The sequence below is a fragment of the Piliocolobus tephrosceles genome, chromosome 1 (assembly GCF_002776525.5).
Source record: "Piliocolobus tephrosceles isolate RC106 chromosome 1, ASM277652v3, whole genome shotgun sequence".
In the NCBI taxonomy this organism is placed as follows: domain Eukaryota; kingdom Metazoa; phylum Chordata; class Mammalia; order Primates; family Cercopithecidae; genus Piliocolobus; species Piliocolobus tephrosceles.
This window is the reverse complement of record NC_045434.1, coordinates 58756970-58765820: the sequence shown is the minus strand read 5'-3', so window position 1 is coordinate 58765820 and position 8851 is coordinate 58756970. Positions and strand designations below refer to the sequence as shown.

Here is an 8851-nt window from a genome sequence, read left to right as displayed (position 1 = left end):
TCCAGCCTGGGTGATACAGCGAGACTCCGTCTCAAAAAAAAAAAAAAAAAAAGAAGTTGTGAGTTATCTGCAAATCAACTCGTCTCAGGAGTAGAAGAATCCCTGTAATTATTTCTTAATATCAACATGTATGCAGGTTTCTCTTTTGAATGTCTTCTACATTTAGAGCGGCCACTGTGCAATTTGTTCTGCTTTCCATACAGGACAAATTCTTTGTTTCAGCCAACTCTCAGTGGAGATGCAACCAGGACAACGCCATCTCCCCGGACAAAGAGCACTGGAAGATTCCGTTTTGTTGATTTATATATCTCTTCATATGTTTCTTCATCACTTTCTATAGTAGTCACAGTGTCTTCCACATCTCCCAAGGTCATATTTAAATGTTGATCATAAGCATGTGATCTGCCTCGAAGCTCTCAGTCATTTCTCATTTTCACATCAATTTGCTCATCTAGGCTGAGCCTGATAAGATCCAGGGGCTCCTCTACAGTGTTGGTAGTTTGATGCTGGTCTATGTCTTCTGCCATGTTTCAAACCCTGTGCCCTTTCCCACCTCATTTTCTTCTTCTTTTTTTTTTCCCCCCTTCCAACTACATCCTACATGATGTCTTCTTTTTTAGTTAACAGAAATATAGGCTTTTTATAAAGGAAAATTCAGGCAATATGGAAAGGCATTAAGACAATAATAAAAATTATGCATCATATCGTTATCCAAAGATAGTTGTTGTTATTAAACTGATATCATCCTCCCAGGCTTTTTTCTTTTTCTTTTTTTTCTTTTTTTTTTTTTTGAGATGAAGTCTCGTTCTTTTCCCCCCAGGCTGGAGTGCAATGGCGTGATCTTGGCTCACTGCAACCTCCCCTCCCAGGTTCAAGCAATTCTCCTACCTCAGCCTCCTGAGTAGCTGGGATTATAGGCGCCTGCCACCATGCCCGGCTAATTTTTGTATTTTTAGTAGAGAGGGGGTTTCACCATGTTGGCCAGGTTTGTCTTGAACCCCTGACCTCAGGTGATCCGCCCACCTCAGCCTCCCAAAGTGCAGGATTACAGGTGTGAGCCTCCGCGCCCGGCCTCCCAGACCGTTTTCTTTTCCTTTCTTTTTTTTTTTTTGTTTTTTGAAGGAGTGCAGTGGCGGGCGCAATCTAGGCTCACTCCGCCTCCCAGGTTCAAGCAATTCTCCTGCTTCAGCCTCCAGCGTAGCTGGGATTATAGGTGTGTGCCACCACGCCTGGCTTATTTTTGTGTTTTTAGCAGAGATGAGGTTTCACCTTGTTGGCCAGGCTGGCCTCAAACTCTTGACTGCCTTCCTTGCCCTCCCAAAGTGTTACAATTACAGGCATGAGCCACCTCGCCTAGCTCCAGACTGTTTTCTATGCATACTTATACCCATAGTTATTTCTACATTTTAAAACCAAAATTGAGAAATACTATGCATGGTGTTTTGCAATCAGTCTTTTTCACTTAACAGTATGTAATGAACAATATTCCATGTCATTAAATACAGATCGTTGTTTATAATGATTGCATAGTGTTTCATTTTAGGGATATGACAATTTATTTAACAGATCACCTATCTTTGGGCTTTTTAAAAATAGAGATGGGGTCACACTATGTTGTCCATGCTGGTCTCAGACTCCTGGGCTCAAGAAATCCTTTCACCTTGGCCTCCCAAAGTACTGGGAGACGTTGCACTCCAGCCTGGGCAACAAAAGCAAAACTCTGTCTCAAAAAAAAAAAAAAAAAAAAAACTAAAAGCATTAAAAATACTTTTTTTTTTTTTTTTTTTTTCTGAGGTGGAGTCTCACTCTGTTGCCCCGGCTGGAGTACAGTGACATGATCTCCACTCACTGCAAGCTCCGCCTCCCAGGTTCATACCATTCTCCTGCCTCACCCTCCTGAGTAACTGGGACTACAGGTGCCCAGCCCTGTGTCCAGCCAATTTTTTTTTTTGTATTTTTAGCAGAGATGGGGTTTCACCGTGTTAGCCAGGATGGTCTCAATCTCCTGACCTAGTGATCTGCCTGCCTCGGCCTCCCAAAGTGCTGGGATTACAGGCGTGAGCCACTGCACCCGGCCTAAAAATACTTTTCTATGGCAAAAAATTCAAATGGGGCCAGGCGCGGTGGCTCACGCCTGTAATCTCAGAACTTTGGGAGGCCGAGGCAGGTGAATCACTGGAGGTTGGGAGTTTGAGACCATCCTGACCAACATGAAGAAACCCCATCTCTACTAAAGATACAAAAATTAGCAAGGTGTGGTGGCAGGTGCCTGTAATCCCAGCTATTCAGGAGTCTGAGGCAGGAGAATCACTTGAACCCGGGAGGCGGAGGTTGCAGTGAGCCGAGATCATGCCATTGAACTCCAACCTGGGCAACAAGAGCAAAACTCAGTCTCAAAAAAAAAAAAAAAAAAATTTCAAGTGGTCCCATAGGTTATATTATAAAAAGTCTCCTCACCTACTCTGACTTCCATTCCTATTCCAGAAGGAATGCAGTTTATCAGTTTCTTTTACGCCCTTCCAGAGATTCTCTCCTTTCTTTGTCACTCACATATACACACAGTAAACTATACACACTGTTCTACATCTGCTTTTTTCACTTAATCTGTTTTGGAGATTGGCCCACATAAATTCATGCAGAATCACCTCATTTTTTTTTTTCAGTCAGTGCACTGTAATTTTTTTTAACTACTTCTATATTAGCAGAGATCTAGGCATCATGCTTAAGATTCACACATAAGCTCTGAAATCAGACTGCTTGAGTTTGAGTACTGGCTCCACAATTTACTAGTTGTAAAATCTTGAGCAATTGACTGACATTCTTAGTGCCTTGGTTTTCTCATCAATAAAATGGAAATGACATAGACTCACCTCAAAATGCGGTTGTGAGGATTTAGAGTTTGCATCTGTAAAACACTAACAAGATCTGGCACATAGGACCACTTATAGAACGACTTCTTCTCTCTTTTTTTGTTTTGAAACAGGGTCTGGCTCTGTCACCCAAGCTGGAGTGCAATAGTGTGATCTTGGCTCACAGCAACTTCTGCCTCCTGGGCTCAAGTGATCCAGTCAGCCTCTCCAGTAGCTGGGACTACAGGCTCATGCCACCACGCCCAGCTAATTTTTTGTATTTTTTGTAGAGGCAGAGTTTTGCCACGTTGGCCAGGCTGGTCTCAAACTCCTGGGCTCAAGTGATCCTCCCGCCTTGGCCTCCCAAAATGCTGGGATTATAGGCATGAGCCCCACACATGGGCAAATGACTTATTTTTTATTTGTCTCCAAATACAAATAATTGTTTTCCAAAAAATACTGCAATGACTCTCCTTGTACCAATATGAAAATATATCTGAAGAATAAGTCACTAGAAATTAAATAGTTTCTGTTCTACATAAGCTGTCCAGTATCTGGCCAGGCATGGTGACACATGACTGTAATCCCAGCACTTTGGTTAGCCAAGGCGAGGGGATTGCCTGAGCTCAGGAGTTTAAGACCAGCCTGGGCAACATGGCAAAACCCTATCTCTACCAAAAATACAATAAATTAGCTGGGCATGGTGGTACATGCCTGTGATCTCCCCTGCTGAGGCTGAAGTGGAAGGATTCCTTGAACCTGGGAGGCAGAGGTTGCAGTGAGCCAAGATTGCATACTACTGCACTCCTGCCTGGGCAACAGAGTGAAACACTGTCTTAAAAAAAAAAAAAAAAAAAAAAAAAAAAGATGTCTAACACTTTATAAAAAATTGTGAGATGCACACAAAAATTCAAACATGGCTGGGTATGGTGGCTCATGCCTATAATCCCAGCACTTTGGGAGGCCGAGGCAGACAGATCACTTGAGGTGAGGAGTTTGAGACCAGGCTAGCCAACATGGTGAAACCCCATCTCCACTAAAAAATACAAAAATTAGCTGGTCATGGTGGTGTGTGTCTGTCATCTCAGCTACTCGAGAGGCTGAGGCAGGAGAATTGCTTGAACCTGGGAGGTGGAGGTTGCAGTGAGCTGAGACTGTGCCACTGCATGCCAGCCTGGGCGACACAACAAGACTCTGTCTCAAAATAAAATAAAATAAAATAAATAAAAATAAAAATACAAAAATTAGCCAGGTGCAGTGGTGCATGCCTATAATCTCAGCTACTCAGGAAGCTGAGACATGAGAATTGTTTGAACCTGGGAGGCAGAGGTTGCAGTGAGCCAAGATGGTGCCACTGCACCCCAGCCTAGGCAACAGAGTAAGACCCTGTCAAAAATTAAAAATAAAAAACAACAACAAAAAGGAAATAGAGATAAAGGCTATCTTCAATGGGCTCATCAGTAGACTCAAAACAGCTGAGGAAAGAATGAATTTTTTTTTTTTTTTTTTTGAGACAGAGTCTTGCTCTGTAGCCCAGGCTGGAGTGCAGTGGCATGATCTCTGCTCACTGCAACCTCTGCCTCCCGGGCTCAAGCAATTCTCCTGCCTCAGCCTCCTCAGTGGCTGGGATTACAGGCATGCACCACTACCCCCAGCTAATTTTTGTATTCTTAGTAGAGACAGGGTTTCACCATGTTGGCCAGGCTGGTCTCAACCTCTTGAACTCGTGATCCACCCACCTCGGCCTCCCAAAGTTCTGGGATTACAGGCGTGAGCCACCACGCCTGGCCCAAAATAATAAATTTTAAAAACACTACAGTTGGCTGTGAATCTTTGGACAAAGTTTTAATTTTTCAGAGTCAAAGGTTTCTTGCCAAATTGAAAAGAACAATTCTTCTCTCTGAGTACCTAACAGAAAGAAATGCCTCTGGAAACATTAATTTTTTTTTTTTTTTTTTTGAAACGGAGTTTTGCTATTGTTGCTCAGGCTGGAGTGCAATGGCTTGATCTTGGTTCACTGCAACCTCTGCCTCCTGTCTCAGTGTCCCAAGTAGCTGGGATTACAAGTACATGCCACCACATCCAGCTAATTTTTTTTTTTTTTGGAACCTCCGCCTCCCGGGTTCACACAATTCTCTTGCCTCAGCCTCCCGAGTACCTGGGATTACAGACATGCGCCACCATGCCCGGCTAATTTTGTATTTTCAGTAGAGACGGGGTTTCTCCATGTTGGGCAGGCTGGTCTCGAACTCCTGACCTCAGGTGATCCGCCCGCTTTGGCCTCCCAAAGTGCTCAGATTATAGGCGTGAGCCACTGCGCCAAGCCTAAAATTATTTTGATTCTGCAGAGACGGGGTCTTACTTTGTTGCCTAGGCTGGACTTGAACGCCTGGCTCTCACCTTGGTCTCTCAAAGTGTTGAGATGACAGGTATGAACCATGAAGCCTGGCCCTAGAGACACTTTTTTTTGGGGGGGGACAGAGTCTTGCTCTGTCGCTCAGGCTTTGGTGAAGTGGTGCCATCTCGGCTCACTGCAAGCTCCACCTCCCGGGTTCACGCCATTCTCCTGCCTCAGTCTCCCAAGTAGCTGTGACTACAGGCACCCACCACCATGCCCGGCTAATTTTTTGTATTTTTAGTAGAGACAGAGTTTCACCATGTTAGCCAGGATGGTCTCGAACTCCTGACCTTGTGATCTGCCCACCTCGGCCTCCCAAAGTGCTGGGATTACAGGTGTGAGCCACTGCGCCCGGCCTAGAGACACTTTTAAAGTGTTATGGAGATGTAAATAACAGCCTTTGGAAGCTTTTCCTCAGTCCCATTGATGCTTTTTTTTTTCTTTCCCAATATGGAAAACAGCTTACTTTTTTATGATAACATATGCTCTATTTAACTCTTTTCAGAAAATGTATGTTTGATACCACCCAGAGATAACCACTAACATTTTACAAAGTAGAATCATTCTATACAAAATGAGTACAAACCTACTTTTTTTCCACTTAATAATATATCATGGACAATGCTACATGTCAATAAATATAGTCCACAGCATCACTTTAATGACTGCCTCATATTTGAATGAATACCTCTATTGTAGTTTATTTCACCAATTCTCTCTTTAAAAATTTACTTACAAATTTTTATGTATTTATATTTTTAGAAATGGTGTCTTGCTATATGCCCAGGATAGTCTGGAACTGGTCTCAAGTGATCCTCCTGCCTCAGCCTCCCAAAGAGCTTGAGCCACAATGCCCAGCCCTATTTATAAATTTTTTTTTTTTTTTTGAGACGGAGTCTCGCTCTGCTGCCCAGGCTGGAGTGCAGTGGCCGGATTTCAGCTCACTGCAAGCTCCGCCTCCTGGGTTTACGCCATTCTCCTGCCTCAGCCTCCCGAGTAGCTGGGACTACAGGCGCCCACCATGTCGCCCGGCTAGTTTTTTGTATTTTTTAGTAGAGACGGGGTTTCACCGTGTTAGCCAGGATGGTCTCCATCTCCTGACCTCGTGATCCGCCCGTCTGGGCCTCCCAAAGTGCTGGGATTACAGGCTTGAGCCACCGCGCCCGGCCTATAAATTTTTTTTTAAGCATGCCCTGAACCAGAATAGGTTCAGAGAGACTCTGTCACCAATCCTTTTTTTTTTTTTTTTAAGTGAAGGGAAGTTTATTAAGAAAGTAAAACAATATCCTGGCTAACACAGTGAAACCCTGTCTCTACTAAAAATACAAAAAATTAGCCGGATATGGTGGTGGTCGCCTGTAGTCCCAGCTACTCAGGAGGCTGAGGCAGGAGAATGGAGTGAACCCAGGAGGCAGAGCTTGCAGTGAGAGGAGATCGCCCTACTGCACTCCAGCCTGGGCTACAGAGTGAGACTCTGTCTCAAAAAAGAAAAAAAAAAAAAAAAAAAAAAAAAGGTAAAGAAATAAAAGAACGGCTACTTCATAGGCAGAGCAGCCACCAGTCCTCTTTTGGTTGACACTGGGTTGCTAGCTTTTGTCTTCAGTTATACCACCACCAGAACAAACATCCTTGTGTACTTTTCCAATTATTTTTCTTGGAAAAATTCTTAGACATGAAATTGCTGTGTAATAGCATATGCATGTTTTTTAAGGCTTTTAAACACTCTGTGAAATCGTTCTTTAGAAAGTTTATCTTGTTCGCACCTGTAGTCCCTACACTTTGGGAGGCTGAGGCAGGATAACTTGAGTTCAGCAGTTCAAGACCAGCCTGGGCAACACAGTGAGACTCCTCTTTCTACAAAAATAAAATAAAATGAAAAAATTATCTGGGTGTGGTGGCACATGCCTTTGGTCCCAACTACTTGGGAGGCTGAGGTGGGAGGATCACTTGGGCCCAGAGGAGTCGGGGATCAAGGCTACAATGAGCCACTGTACTCCAGCCTGGGTGCTAGAGTAAGACCCTATCTCAAAAAAAAAAAAAAAAGTTAAAAAATATATAAAAATGAACATTAAAAAATTAAAAAGAAAGAAAATGTTTCTCAGCCAGGCATGGTGGCTCACGCCTGTAATCCCAGCACTTTGGGAGGCCAAGGCAGGCGGATCACCTGGGGTCAGGAGTTCAAGACCAGTCTGGTCAACGTGGTGAAACTCCCGTCTCTACTAAAAATGTAAAAATTAGCCAGGCGTGGTTGTATGCCTGTAATCCTAGCTACTCAGGAGGCTGAGGCAGGAGCATTGCTTGAACCTAGAAGGCAGAGCTTGCAGTGAGCTGAGGTCGCACCACTGTACTCCCGCCTGGGCAACAGAGCAAGACTCCATCTCAAAAAAAAAAAAAAAGTGTCTCTCAATTCACACCTTGACTAGTGGTTTGTGTCAAGTTTGAGTTTCTTCACATCCTCACCAGCTCTAGACATCAGGGGCATTCTTTAATTCTTTGCCAGTTTGACATATGAAAAGTAATATCTCCCATGGCCTTAAGCTGTTCATGTTTCAAGCAATGATAGTGAAGAGGAGGTCCATCTGTCTGCGTTTGCCATAGAGAGTCTAGTTTTCCAAACCCCAGCATTTGCTCTGCCTGGAGCATTCTCTCCTGGCTAGAAATCAGCCTGGAATCAAGCCTGTGATACAAAGACTCTAAATCCCAACTTGCCTTACAAACACATGGAGTAGATGAGGATTGACCAAAGGATGCTGGGACTTTCCCCTGGGCACTGTGGCCTGGGTCACTGAGGCTGGCAGGTGTGGAGGGGGCAGGTGAGGCTGAGTCATGCAGGACACTGGGTGTGGTTTCCTGGATCAGCTCCAGAGTTGACATGCAAGTTCCAGTAACGAGTGGCTGAGCTGGGCTAATTGCTGCTGCTGGTGCCCCAGCCCAGCCCTGCACATAGCAGAAGGAGGAGGAGGAGGAGCATAGGATAAGAATAGCAGAAGCAGAAGAAGGAGGAGGAGGAGCGTAGGATAAGAATGAGAGGGCAGCGCTCCCAAGGGACGGCCACAGTGAGGTTCTTAAGAACTGAAAACTCACTCTCCATCCACCCTGCAGGATCCAAGGGTCCCTGGAAAGCAATGCTCATTGAATCCGCCCTCCACCCCAGGCATGGTTGTATATCCATAGGGCATTCCTCAAATTGCACATCTAATAGTGGGGTTTCAGGCACCAACGCAGCAGAGACATTTGGGTTGCTCAGCACCTCTCAAAGCAGAGTCAGCTGTGGAAATGAAGGAAGAAGCCAGGGTTCAAGCTCTGGTTTCCTAAACCTACTGCTATCTCTAAGCGCTTAAGTTGTTTCTTAACCTCTCTGAAGCTTCAGTTTGCTCATCTGTGAAATGAGGCACTTATCCTCTACCTCGTTGAGAGGTTTGTATAGATGTCTTTGGAATTTCCTAGGCTGTAGCCTAGGCTGGCTTCTTTCCCTCCTTCCTTCCTTCCTTCCTTCCTTCCTTCCTTCCTTCCTTCCTTCCTTCCTTCCTTCCTTCCTTCCTTTCTCTCTCTCTCTCTCTTTCTTTCTTTCTTTCTTTCTTTCTTTCTTTCTTTCTTTCTTTCT

At 44.5% G+C, this 8851-nt stretch overlaps 1 pseudogene; it reads right to left on the bottom strand.

The window, feature by feature from the left end:
* Nucleotides 1-218: 218 nt before the first annotated feature.
* LOC111522742 lies at nucleotides 219-527 on the bottom strand (annotated as a pseudogene).
* Between the last annotated feature and the right edge of the window lie 8324 nt (nucleotides 528-8851).